Raw genomic sequence first — 14,973 nt, 5'->3', positions numbered from 1 at the left:
TTGCAGTCCCAGCTACTCAGAAGGCTGAGGTGGGGAGGATTCCTTGAGCCCAGGAGTTTAAGGATGCAGTGACCCATGGTCATGCCACTGCACTCCAGCCTGGGCAACAGAGTGAGACCCTGTCGCTTTTTTTTTTTTTTTTTGAAACGGAGTCTGGCTCTGTTGTCTGGGCTGGAGTGCAGTGCAGTGGCACGATCTTGGCTCACTGCAACCTCCGCCTCCCAGTTCAAGCGATTCTTCTGCCTCAGCCTCCCAAGTAGCTGGGACTACAGGTATCTGCCACCATGCCCAGCTAATTTTTGTATTTTTAGTAGAGACCGGTGCCTCAAGTAATCCACCCACCTCGGCCTCCCAAAGTGCTGGGATTACAGGCGTGAGCCACCACGCCCAGCCAGACCCTGTCTCTTAAACACCACGGGAAACCACAATGAGACACCACTATACACAGTAGAATGGCTGAATACAAGACCAAGGGAGGATGGGATACAACAGGACTCCTCATCTCTTGGTTGGTGCTCCCTTAGTAGATGGCTGTTGTTTTGGAAAATAACTGGGCAGTTTCTTAATAAAGTTAAAAAATACAGGCTGGGTGCAGTGGCTCACACCTGTAATCCCAACACTTTGGGAGGCCGAGGTGGATGGATCACCTGAGGTCAGGAGTTCGAGACCAGCCTGGCCAACCCAGGAGGCAGAATATTGCAGTGAGCCAAGATCTCACCATTGCACTCCAGTCTGGGTGACAAAAGCAAAACTCTGTCTCAAAAAAAAAAATATATATATATATGTAATATATATTTATTTACTATGCAGCTTAGGAGTTGCACTCCTGGGCATTTACCCAAGAGAAATGAAAACTTTTGCTTTTACAAAAATGTGTCCACAAACGTTTAGCTGCTGTACTCATCATTGCCAAAATTTGGGAACAAATCAATTGGATACACTGGTACATTCATACAATGGAAGATTACTCAGCAATAAATAAGAGCGATATCGACCTACACTGCAACAGAAATGCATTTCAGATAATTTGTTGAGATAAAGAAGCCAGAGACGGTAAATACTGTATAGTTCCATTTAGAGGAGGGCTAGAACATGCTCAACTGGCCTATGGTGGGAAATCAGAACAGTGGTGACCTTTGAGAATGAATATGGGGCCAGGCACGGTGGCTTCATGCCTGTAATCCCAGCACTTTGGGAGGCCGAAGTGGGCGGATCATGATATCAGGAGATCGAGACCATCCTGGCTAATATGGTGAAACCCCATCTCTACTAAAAATACAAAAAATTAGCAGGGCATGGTGGCGGGCGCCTGTAATCCTAGCTACTCTGGAGGCTGAGGCAGGAGAATGTGGTGAACCCAGGGGGCGGAGCTTGCAGTGAGCCGAGATTGCGCCACTGCACTCCAGCCTGGGTGACAGAGCAAGACTCCGTCTCAAAAGGAAAAAAAAATAGCATATTGATCAGAAGGGAGCACAAAAGAACCTTCTATGATAAAGCAAATATCTTACCTTGATTTGGGTGATGATTCCACAGATGGATGCATTTGGGAAAGTTAACGAACCTGTACACAAATCACATGCATTTTGCCCTGTGTGCCTTCCAGTTAAATTTTTTCTACAATCTGGGTGTGGTGGTTGGTACGTATCTGGAGTTTCCACTACTCAAGAGGCTGAGGCGAGAGAATCACTTGAGCTCAAGGGTTCAAGGCTGCAGTGAGCTATGATTATGTGACTGCACTCCAGCCTGAGCAACAGATTGAGACCCTATCTCTTAAAAAAATCTGCACAAGGAGAATCGCTTGAACCCAAGAAGTGGAGGTTGCAGTGAGCCAAGATTGCGCCACTGCACTTGAACCTGGGCAACAGAGCCAGACTCTCTCTCAAGAGCAACAACAACAAAAATCTGCACAACGCATGGTAACAATTTTTTTTCCTTTGTGACCACCTACATAGGAATGCAGCATCCCTTCATATCCTAACTCTCACTATCCAAATTGTCCCAATAATTATTTTATTTCCTTGAAACCCCAAAATAGCTATTTGGATAAAAACCCACTCTGCAACTGTTTTACATCCTGTGTAAGTTCAGAATATGGACTATGCTGGCCGGGCGCGGTGGCTCACACCTATAATCCGAGCACTTTGGGAGACTGAGGCGGGTAGGTCACCTGAGGTCAGGGGTTCGAGACCAGCCTGACCCATATGGGGAAACCTCATCTCTACTAAAAATACAAAAATTAGCTGGGTGTGGTGGTGGGCACCTGTAATCCTAGCTACTTGGGAGGCTGAGGCAGGAGAATCGCTTGAACCCGGGAGGCAGAGGTTGCAGTGACTGGAAATCACGCCACTGCACTCCAGCCTGGGCGATAGAGTGAGACTCTGTCTCACTGCCCCCCCCTCAAAAAAAAGTACTATGCTGCTGTTGTATCTCACCTGTTCTTTTGAGACAGGGTCTCTGTTGCTCAAGCTGAGTGCAGTGGTGCTATCATGGCTTACTGCAGCCTCAACTTCCCGGACCTTAGCAGTTTTCCTGCCTCAGCATCCTGAGTGGCTGGAACTACAGGTGCACACCACCACACCCAACTAAATATTATTATTATTATTATTATTATTATTTTGAGACGGAGTTTTGCTCTTGTCACCCAGGCTGGAGTGCAATGGCGCGATCTTGGCTCACCGCAACCTCTGCCTCCCGGCTTCAAGTGATTCTCCTGCCTCACCCTCCTGAGTAGCTGGAATTACAGGCATGAGCCACCGTGCCTGGCTAATTTTGTATTTTTAGTAGACACAGGATTTCTCCATGTTGGTCAGGCTGGCCTCAAACTCCTGACCTCGGGTGATCTGCCTGCCTTGGCCTCCCAAAGTGCTGGGATTACAGGCATGAGCCACCACGCCCGGCCGCTAATTTTTATTTGTAGAGACGGGGTCTCACTATGTTGCCCAGACTGGTCTCAAACTCCTGGACTCAAGTGATCCTCCCACTTTGGCTTCCCAAAGTGCTAGAATTACAGGTCTGAACCACTGCACCCAGCCCTACTTCTCACCTGTTCTAACAGGATTCTGTTTTGTGCGTTGAATGTGTTAGCCATTGTTGATATTATCTTCCGCTTCCAAACCCCCTGTGTTGACTTTGGCCAGGTGCCTGGAGGCACCACTGACCTGGGTCCAATTATAGACGGTATCTTTAGTATCTTTTTGTTTGTTTGTTTAGTTATACTCCATGATCATTGCACTGCGGAAGGAAAATATAATTTATATCTGATTCTGTGCAGAATAGTTTTGTATTGTACACAAACATAATCATTCATGAGTTTAAGTGTTGAATAATTAGGTAATTGGTATTTTAAATGCTTTCTACTATGCCATAATCCATGGTGGGTTGTTATATAGGTGTTTAAGAGTCTTTTATTGATATTCTAGGAAATTGTTTAGCGTTTTTGGATGAAGCTGGGAGTGCATTATTTTCTCTGCTTAAAATAAAAGCCGGGGCTGGGTGCAGTGGCTCATGCCTGTAATCCCAGCACTTTGGGAGGGTGAGGTGGGTGGATCACAATGTCAAGAGATGGAGACCATCCTGGCCAACATTGATGTAAAAATACAAAAATTAGCCAGACGTAGTGGAAAGCGCCTGTAGTCCCAGCTACTCAGGAGGCTGAGGCAGGAGAATCAATTGAACCTGGGAAGTGGAGGTTGCAGTGAGCCAAGATCACGCCACTGCACTCCAGCCTGGCGACAGAGCAACACTCCGTCTCAAATAAAGAAATAAATTAAAGCTGGGCAGGTGGCTCATTCCTGTAATCCCAGCACTTTGGGAGGTGAAGCGGATGGATCACCTGGAGTCACGAATTCGAGGCCAGCCTGACCAACGTGGTAAAACCCTGTTTCTACTAAAAATACAAAAATTATCTGGGTTAGTGGCGTGCACCTGTAATCTCAGCTACTTGGTAGGCTGAGGCATGAGAATCGCTTGAACCCGGGAGACAGAGGTTGCAGTGAGCTGAGATCATGCCATTATACTCCAGCCTGGGAAACAGGAGCGAAACTTTGTCTCAAAAAATAAATAAATAAATAAATAAATAAATAAATAAATAGTGGTTTATCCCCAAAGTTTCTACATACTACTTTTTTGGGAATAGATGAGGTTTATATTCTGAGGGATGCCTGTTTATGGAGCTATAAACCTACCTGCATATTTCATAAACAACCTATGTGTATAAAGAAAAACATGTTCATGAAACAAGCTTTACCAAACGTTACTTACTCATTTTTTTTCTATTTATTTTTTTGTGTGTGTGTGACAGTCTTGCTCTATTGCCCAGGCTGGAGTGCAATGGCACAATCTCAGCTCACTGCAACCTCCATCTCCCAGGTTCAGGCAATTCTCCTGTCTCAGCCTCCCAAGTAGCTGGGATTACAGGTGTGTGCCAACATGCCCGGCTAAGTTTTTGTATTTTTAGTAGAGATGGGGTTTCACTATGTTGGCCAGCCTGGGCTTGAACTCCTGACCTCAGGTGATTCGCCTGCCTCAGCCTCCGAAACTGTTGGGATTATGAGTGTGAACCATTGCGCCTGGCTCAAACTTTTTCTAAAAAAAACAAAAAATTTTTAAAGATTTGAGACTTTGCTCTGTCTCGCAGGCTGGAATGTAGTGGTGTGATTATGTCTCACTGTAGCCTCAGACTCCTGAGCTCAATCGATCCTCCCACCTCAGCCTCCTGAGTAGCTAGGACCACAGGCATGCACCACCATGCCCAGCTATTTTTTTTTTTTTAAGACAGAATCTTACTCTGTCCCCAGGCTGGAGTGCAGTGGCATGATCTCAGCTCACTGCAATCTCTGCCTCCCAGATTCAAGCAATCCTCCTGCCTCAGCCTCCTCGGTAACTGGGATTACAGGCATGAAGGGGACCAGCCCCTCCACACCTATGGGTATTTCTCGTCAGGTGGGACGAGAGACTGAGAAAAGAAATAAGACACAGAGACAAAGTATAGAGAGAGAACAGTGGGCCCAGGGGACCGGCGCTCAGCATACGGAGGACCTGTACTGGCGCCAGCCTCTGAGTTCCCTCAGTATTTATTGATCATTATTTTTACTATCTTAGCGAGGGGAGTGTATCAGGGCAACAGGTGGGGAGAAGGTCAGCAGGGAAACATGTGAGCAAAGGAATCTGTATCATGAGTAAGTTCAAGGAAAGGTACTGTGCCTGGATGTGCACGTAGGCTAGATTTATGTTTCTCTTTACCCAAACATCTCAGTGTAGCAAAGGGCAACAGAGCAGTATTGCTGCCAGCATATCTCGCCTCCAGCCACAGGGAGGTTTTGTCCTAGCTCAGAATAGAACGAATGGGAATGGTCAGCTTTACATCGAGACATTCCATTCCCAGGGACGAGCAGGAGACAGAAGCCTTCCTCTTACCTCAGCTGCAAAGAGGCCTCCCTCTTTCACTACTCCTCCTCAGCACAGACCCTTTACAGGTGTCAGGCTGAGGGACAGTCAGGTCTTTCCCTTCCCATGAGGCCATATCTCAGGCTGTCTCAGTCGGGGGAAACCCTGGACAATACCCAGGCTTTCTTGGGCAGACGTCCCTGCGGCTTTCTGCAGTGCATTGTGCCCCTGGTTAATAGAGAATGGAGAATGGTGATGACTTTTACCAAGCATACTGCCTGCAAACATATTGTTAACAAGGCACATCCTGCACAGCCCTAAATCCATTAAACTTTGATTCCTTACAGCACGTTTCTGTGAGCACAGGGTTGCGGCTAAAGTTACAGGTTAACAGCATCTCAAAGCAGAAACAATTTTTTCTTAGTACAGATCAAAATGGAGTTTCTTATATCTTGCTTTTCTACATAGACACAGTAACAGTCTGATCTCTCTTTTTCTTTTCCCCACACACGCACCTGCCACCAGGCCTGGCTAATTTTTGTATTTTTTGTAGAGACGGGGTTTTGTCATGTTGGCCAGGCTGGTCCCGAAATCCCGACCTCAGGTGATTTGCCTCAGCCTCCCAAAGTGCTGGGATTACAGGAGTGAGCCACCACTGTGCCTGGCCATGCCCAGCTATTTTTAATTAGAAAAGGTTTTTGTTTTTGTTTTGTTTTGTTTTGTAAACAAGGGATCTCACTATGTTGCCCAGGCTGGTCTGGAACTCCCAGGCCAAAGTGTTGGGATTACAGGCATGCACCACTGCACCCAGCCACTGCTTTTTTTTTTTTTTTTTTTTTTTTTGAGATGAAGTCTCGCTCTTGTCCCCCAGGCTGGAGTGCAATGATGCGATCTCAGCTCACTGCAACCTCCACTTCCCGGGTTCAAGCGATTCTCCTGCCTCAGCCTCCCGAATAGCTGGGATTACAGGCGCCTGCCACCACGCCCGGCTAATTTTTGTATTTTTTTTTTTAGTAGAGATGGGGTTTCACCATGTTGGCCAGGATGGTCTCCAACTCCTGACCTCAGGTGATCCACCCACCTCAGCCTCCCAAGGTGCTGGGATTACAGGCATGAGCCACTGTGCCCAGTGTCAAACATTTTTTAAAACCAGTGGCTGGGTGGCTGGGCGCAGTGGCTCATGCCTGTAATCCCAGCACTTTGGGAGGCCGAAGCAGGTGGATCATCTCAGGTTAGTAGTTTGAGACCAGCTTGGCCAACATAGTGGAACCCCGTCTCTACTAAAAATGTAAAAAATTATCTGGACATTTGTAGTTTCAGCTACTCAGGAGCCTGAGGTGGGAGAATCGCTTGAGCCCAGGAGGCGGAGGTTGCAGTGAGCTGAGATCTTGCCACTGCACTCCAGCCTGGGCAACAGAGTGAGACTCTATCTCAAAGCTAACTAACAAACAGACAGTGGACTGTCATTAAAATGAAATCTGTGCAAATCTTAGGTGAAAGATGAAAACGGTGGGGTGGCGGCCCTCCTCTGTCACCTCCTCCAAATACTGGAACTTGGAATCTGGAACCCACCAATGTGGCCCCTGCACCCTGCAGGTGGAGAAACCCGGATGCCAGGCCAGGCCTGACGGGTGGTGATACATTAAGAGCCTCATTCACTGGGGAGCTTGAGCACTTTGGGTTCCATGGGGTTGGCTCTGGCCTGGCGGTGGGGATCCCTGGGCCTGCTGAGGGGTGCAGGAGCCCGGGTTGGTGCAAGGAGCTGGGCTCCAGTCACATACAGAACAAGCCACTTTATTTCCTTCCCCTGCTATGCCCTCCTTCTGCCCGTCATATCCCACATTCAAGCTACCAGAAATCTCAGTTTCTCTGCCCTCAAACCCCAAATCTGGCCCCTCTACACCTTCCACACTGGGTACCACCCTGGCCAGCTGCCATCATCTCCCACCTGAACTATTGCAATTGCCTTCACGCGGGACTCCTGAGCCCCAACCTCTTCCGTCTGTTCCCCATATGGCCTCCAGAGGGCGCCTGTTTCCATCATGGCAGCTCGTGGCCCTCTGCAGCTCAGAACCCAGAGAAAAATCCAAGGTGCTCCCCATAGCCTCTGTAGGATGCGCCTTACTTCACCGACCTCACCTCTTCCCACTCTCCTCCTCCCTCTCTTACTCCAGCCTCTGCCATTCCTTGAACATGCCAGGCCTGCTGGTGCCTCAGGGCCTTTGCACAGGCTGTTCCTCTCTTGGCTGCTCTGCCCCCCAGATTTCCATTTGGCTCTTCCCACACCTCCCTCTCGACTTGGCTGCAATGTCACCTCAGTGAGCCTTCTCTGCCGCTTTATTTAATTCTACCACCCCTGCTTCCTGCCCCCACCCTCACCCACCCAACCCATACCCTGTTCTACCCTTTTCTCTTTTTTTTTTTTTTTTTTTTTTTTTTGAGACGGAGTCTCGCTCTGTCGCCCAGGCTGGAGTGCAGTGGCGCGATCTCGGCTCATTGCAAGCTCCGCCTCCCGGGTTCACGCCATTCTCCTGCCTCAGCCTCCCAAGTAGCTGGGACTACAGGCACCCGCCACCACACCCGGCTTTTTTGTGTGTGTGTATTTTTAGTAGAGACGGGAGTTTCACCATGTTAGCGAGGATAGTCTCGATCTCCTGACCTCGTGATCTGCCCACCTCAGGCCTCCCAAAGTTCTGGGATTACAGGCGTGAGCCACCACGCCCAGCCCTTTTCCTCTTTTTTTTTTTTTTTATTTTTTATTAAGAGATGGGGTCTTGGGCAGACTCAGTGGCTCATGCCTGTAATCTGTGCACTTAGGGAGGCTGAGGCAGGCAGATCACCTGATGCCAGGAGTTCAAGACCGGCCTGGCCAACATGGCGAAACCCTGTCTCTACTACAAATACAAAAATTAGCCAGGTGTGGTGGTACACGCCTGTAATCCCAGCTCTTTAGGAGACCGAGACAGGTGGATCACTTGCTGTCAGGAGTTCGAGAGATGTGGCAAAAACCTGTCTCTACTAAAAATACAAAGATTAGCTGGGTGTAGTGGCGGGCGCCTGTTATCCCAGCTACTCGGGAGGCTGAGGCATGAGAATTGTTGAACCCGGGAGGCAGAGGTTGCAGTGAGCCAAGATCACGCCACTGCACTCCAGCCTGGGTGACAGAGATAGACCCTGTCTCAAACAAACAAACAAACAAACAAAAGAGATGGGGTCTTGCTCTATGGCCCAGGCTGGCCAGGCTCAAACTCCTGAGCTCAAGCAATCCTCCCACCTCGGCCTCCCAAAGTACTGGGATTACAGGCATAAGCCACCACGCCAGGCCTGCTCTACTTTTTTTTTTTTTTTTAAAGACAGGGTCTTGCTCTGTTGCCCAGGCTGGAATGCAGTTTCATGATCACAGCTCATTTCAGCTTTGACCTCCCAGGCTCAAGTGATACTCCCACCTCAGCCTCCTAAGTAGCTGGGACTATAGGCCCATGCTACCCTGCCCAGCTATTTTTTTTTCTTAATTTTTTTTTTGTAGCGACACAGTCTCTGTATGTTGTCCAGGCTGGTTTTGAACTCCTGGGCTGAAAGGATCCTCCCACCTACGCCTCCCAAAGTGCTGGGATTATAGTTGTGAACCACCGTGCCCTGCCCTGTTCTCCTTTTTTAATAGCAACAGTCCCCTCCCAACAGACGATAGAATTCACTGGTTTATGATGTTTATTGTTTCCTGCCTGTCCCCACTGGGAAGGTCACTCTGTGGGGGAACCATCTTTGAATTGTTCACTGCTGTAGGCTCAGAGTCTAGCATAGGGTCCGGTGCATGCGTATAGCAGGAGCTCAATAAACACTCGTGGAATGGTGGAAGAGGCTGGTTCAGTCTCGACTCTGCTGCCTGGCAACTATGTGACCTTGGATGAGCATTGCCAGGTCTCACCCGCAGGTGACAATGGCTCTCTTATGCCTCACCCAAAGGCTGCTAGTGCAGGTTACGTAAGAGCAGAAGAAAAGGCACTTTGACGGTCACTCCCTGGGTCCCAGTTCCCAGCTCCCACCTTTCTCTCCCTTTCTCCATTGCCCCACCCACCCCTCTTGCCTCTTTGAAGGAGCTTGGCCCAGGAAGGAGGGCCCAGGCTGGCCCCGGATTAGGGTTGGTCCTGGGTTCTAGGCTCAGAGTGGCAGTATGGGGACAGAAAGGCAGAGGGCAGTGACTCAGTTTTGTCTCTCTTAGAGACAGGTCAAAGTTCTTAGGCCTGTTGGATTCTGCCCCCTATCTGCTCTTTTTGAGGTCAACTTTATTGAGGTATAATTTATATACAATAGGCTGGGCAAGGTGGCTCACACCTGTAATCCTAGCACTTTGGGAGGTCAAGGCAAATCATTTGAGGCCAGGAGTTCAAGACCAGCCTGGCCAACATGGTGAAACTCCATCTCCACTAAAAATACAAAAATTAACCAGGTGTGGTTGTGCACACCTGTAATCCCAGCTACTCAGGTGGCTGAGGCATGAGAATCACTTGAATCCAGAAGGTAGAGGTTGCAGTGAGCCAAGACTGCACCACTGCACTCTAGCCTGGGCAACAGAGCAAGGCTGGCTCCAAAAAAATTGTTTCATATGATAAATTGCACCCGTTAAAATCAATTAGGCCAGGCTCATGCCTGTAATTCCAGCACTTTGAGAGGCCGAGGCAGAAGGATCGCTTGAGCCCAGGAGTTTGAGACCAGCCTGAGCAACGCTGCGAGACCCTGTCTCAAAATAAATAAATAAATAAAATACAGTTAAATGAGTTTTAACAGATGAATATACTGTGAAAAACCACTCCCATAATCAAGATACATGATATTCTCATCATCCCCAAATTTCCTCATGCTTCTTTGCAGTCTGCCCCTCTCTCCAGCTCCAGGCCCCGGTAACCACTGATCTGCTTTTGGTCACTATGAATTAGTTTTACCTCTTCTAGAACTTTACATTGGTGGAATCATATACTATGTAGCGTCTTGCATCTGGCTTTTTTTTATGTGTCATAATGCTTTTGGGATTTATTCTTGTTTTTGCATGTATCAGTAGTTCGTTCTTTCTTTTCTTTTCTTTTTTTTTTTTTTGAGATGGAGTTTCACTCTTGTTGCCCAGACTGGAGTGCAATGGCACAATCTCGGCTCACTACAACCTCCGCCTCCCGAGTTCAAGTGATTCTCCTGCCTTGGCCTCCCAAGTGGCTGGGATTACAGGCATGTGCCACCATGCCCAGCTAATTTTGTATTTTTAGTAGAGACAGGGTTTTTCCATGTTGGTCAGGCTGGTCTTGAACTCCCGACCTCAGGTGATCGGCCCGCCTCGACATCCCAAAGTGCTGGGATTACAGGCGTGAGCCACCACGTCCGGCCCAGTTCTTTCCTTTTTTAAAAAACTTGCTAAGGAGTATTATGTTGTCTGAGTGTACCACAGTTTGCTTATCCACCCACCTGTTGATTTACATCTGATGGTTTCCAGGTTGGGGCTATTGTGCATAAAGGTGCATTTGTAGACAGGTTTTTTATTTTTTATTTACCTTATTTTATTTTTGAGACAGAATCTTGCTCTGTTGCCCAGGCTGGAGTGCAGTGGTGCAATCTCAGCTCACTGCAACCTCCACCTCCCAGGTTCAAGCGATTCTCCTGCCTCAGCTTCCTGAGTAGCTGGGGTTACAGGCACCCACCATCACGCTCGGCTAATTTTTGTATTTTTAGTAGGGATGGGGTTTCACCAAGTTGTTCAGGCTGGTCTTGAACTCCTGACCTCAAGTAATCCGCCCTCTTCGGCCTCCCAAAGTGCTGGGATTACAGGTGTGAGCCGCCACACCTGGCTAATTTTTGTATTTTTAGTAGATACGTGGGTTCACCATGTTGACTGGGCTGGTCTCAAACTCCTGACCTCAAGTGATCTGCCCGCCTCAGCCTCCCAAAGTGCTGGGATTACAGGCATGAGCCACTCGCCCCTCCTAAATTTTTTTTGTAGAGACAGGGTCTCAACATATTACCCTGGGTGGCCTCCACCTCCTGGGCTCATGTAATCCTCCAGCCTTGGTCTTCCAAAGCGTTGGGATTACAGGCATTAGCCACCACACCTGGCTAATGTAGACAGGTCTTTACATGCCACTATTGTTCATAGCAAATATTTTGTAACATGTAGGGCTGAGACACAAAATATTTACTGCTTGGCAAAGTCATCAGTCCATCCAACATCCGGGATATGGGTCCCTCTTATCTCCCACTATACCCAGTTTAACCCCTGGACTTCTGGGCCAGAGGGCAGCCCAGGGGATCCCCAGGGAGAGCTAGGAGGATACTAATAGTCAGGGGGTTCATGGCAGTGACCGTTTATGAATGAGTAAATAATCCATAATTTAGTGTTTTGCTGTCTTAACCACTGGCGTGGCCATACCAGGGCGTGTGCTGGCTTGAATGTCAGTTCTGGGAAAGTTCTCTCTGTTCTCCTGAAATGAAGTTCATAGATGGTATAACCCACTGGCACATGATTTAACATGATTTAAGAAAATCCTACTTTGGGAGGCCAAGGTGGGCAGATCACTCGAGTCCAGGAGTTTGAGACCAGCCTGAGCAACATGGTGAAACCCCATCTCTACTTAAAATACACACACATACACACACACACACACACATATGTATTTTTAGTAGAGATGGGGTTTCACCATGTTGGCCAGGCTGGTCTCGAACTCCTGACCTCAAGTAATCCACCCGCCTTGGCCTCCCAAACTGCTGGCATTACAGGCGTGCGCCACCACACCTAGCTAATTTTTGTATTTTTAGTAGAGACGTTATATATATAAATATATTTATATATATATATAAAAGCTGGGTGTGGTAGTACGTATCTGTAGTCCCAGCTACTCGGGAGGCTGAGGTGGGAGAATCGCCTGAGCCTGGGAAGTTGAGGCTGCAGTGAGCCAAGACTGTGCCACTGCACTGCAGCCTGGGTGACAGAGTGAGACCCTGTCTCAGAAACAACAACAGCAGCAGCAACAAAAACGATCCTTGATTGCCCTAAATGTAATAAAAAGGAGAAATAAGAACATAGTAACTTACAATAAGCATTTCATTATGCGGATGTGTGGAGCCAGTCCCCTAGAACCCAAGGAGGTAGGCAGATGTTTACGCCTGTAATATAGACAGTTCCAACACATTGAAAACACGTGGACTGGTGTCCAATTACCAAGAGCCATGTGCAATGTGATTTTTTTCACATGGTGGACAACCTTTGGCCAAGTTTTGAACAAAACACGATACAAGCTTCCCTCATTTTTTGTGGTAGTTGCACTTCCTGGAAGATTCCGAGGCCATTTAAAAACAAAAACGACTTTGTACGTACAAGAGAGAGATTTTTGGCCAGGGTTTTCACCTCCAAGTAAGGCTAAAATTTAGTTGGTCTGAACTAGTATGGAAATACTGTTCTTTCTTGTTTGTTTTTGAGACAGAGTCTCGCTCTGTCACCCAGGCTGGAGTGCAGTGGCATGATCTCGGCTCACTGCAACCTCCGCCTCCTGGGTTCAAGCGATTCTCCTGCCTCAGCCTCCTGAGTAGCTGGGACTACAGGTGCCCACCACCACGCCCGGCTAGTTTTTGTATTTTTAGTAGAGACAGGGTTTCACCATATTGGCCAGGCTGGTCTTGAACTCCTGACCTTGTGATCCACCCACCTCGGCCTCCCAAAGTGCTAGGATTACAGGCGTGAGTCACCACACCTGGCCAATACTGGTTGTTAAAATACTGAAATACTTCTGACTGGATAATAATAGTACAAGAGTAGTTGAGAAAGCACTGAAATTCAATACATATTTGAATAAAAATGAATTAGTTCAAGTTAATTGTGAGAGATCTTTGTCATATCATAACTTAGGTGATAATAAGGATTTTTGTTTTTTTGAGACAGGGTCTCACTCTGTTGTCCAGGCTGGAATGCAGTGACATGATCATGGCTTACTGTAGCCTTGACCTCCTGGGCTCAGGTGATCCTCCCACCTCAGCATCCTGAGTAGCTGGGACTGCAGGGGTGCACCACCACGCCCAGCTAATTGCTGTATTTTTAGTAGAGACATGGTTTTGCCTTGTTGGCCAGGCTGGTCTTGAACTCCTGGCCTCAAGTGATCTGCCTGCCTCAGCCTCCCAAAGTGGTGGGATTACAGGCATGAGCCACCCCGCCTGGCCCCCAGTCTGGTCTTGAACTCCTGGGCTCAAGCAATTCACCTGCCTCGGCCTTCCAAAGTGCTGGGATTAATGGTGTAAACCACCACGCCCTGCTCAATTTTTGAAATGTTTTGTAGAGATGAGGGTCTCTCTATGTTGCCCAGGCTGGTCTCGAATTCCTGGCTTCAAGCCATCCTCCTGTCTTGGCCTCCCAAGGTGCTGGGATTACACTATGCCTGGCCTAAAATATTTTAAAAATTTGATGCATACATTGACATATACTAATTTATATTACAGTACCAGTGGCAAAACATTTTGAATATTACCCTTCCTTCCTGAATGTCCAATGAGACATCTGGAAGCTGCATGAGACAAGGAATGCTGCTGTACTGTGTGGAGATTCCTGAATATTACAAGACATCTGCATCCCTGGACCACGTCTGCCAAGAGCCAAGAGCAGCTTCCAGTCATGATGATAATGCAAATCATTCCCATGCATTCCAGAATCCTCCCTGCGGACCTGCCAAGTCTCTTTGTGAACCATTTTTGGGTTCAGTGGTTAAAAGCAGGGGTTGGGTTACAAGAAGTCAGGCTTTGGATGTCTGAGCCTCAGGAGACTGGGCCAAACAGTAATCTTCTCTTGCTGGTCTATGAAGCCTCCTCCTCCCAGGAATGTACAATTGTGCAATATTACCAATCTCCCCAGTTTACAGGTTCAGAGAGGCAGCGACTTGTCTGAGATTACAAAGAAACCAAGTGGCCAAGCCAGGATTCAAACCCAGCCAGACTCTGGACCCCTTTACCGCGAACACACTCCTGTGGGAGGAGCGATCTCATTGCTTCCACTTCCCAAATGCAAGGTGGGGGTGCAGAGACAGAGTCAATAGAGGCCCTGGGAGGAGGTGGCAGCGCTGGGAAACCCGGTCCTCTCCAACCTCAGAGCCCATGTCTTTTCTTTTTTTCTTTTTTTTTTTTTGTGGGGGGATGGGATAATGCTCTGTTGCCGAGGCTGGAGTGCAGAGGTGCAATCAGAGCTCACTGCAGCCTTGATCTCCTAGGCTTAAGCAATCCTCCTGCCTCAGCCTCCCCAGTAGCTAGGACTACAGGTGCATGCCATTATGCCTGGCTGATATGGTTTGGCTGTGTTTCCACCCAAATCTCATCTCGAATTGTAGTTCTGATAATCCCCATGTGTCGTGGGAGGGACTGGGTGCGAGGTAATTGAATCATGGGGGCAGTTACCCCCATGCTATTCTCGTGATAGTGAGTTCTCATGAGATCTAATGGTTTTATAAGGAGCTTTCCCCCTTTTGCTTGGAACTTCTTCTTCCTGCCATCACAAGATGTGTTTGCTTCCCCTTCTGCCATGATTGTAAGTTTCATGAGGCCTCCCCAGCCATGCTGAGCTGTGGGTCGATT

Source organism: Pan troglodytes, chromosome 20, assembly GCF_028858775.2.
Source record: "Pan troglodytes isolate AG18354 chromosome 20, NHGRI_mPanTro3-v2.0_pri, whole genome shotgun sequence".
NCBI classification, from domain to species: domain Eukaryota; kingdom Metazoa; phylum Chordata; class Mammalia; order Primates; family Hominidae; genus Pan; species Pan troglodytes.
This window is presented reverse-complemented; position numbering follows the sequence as displayed.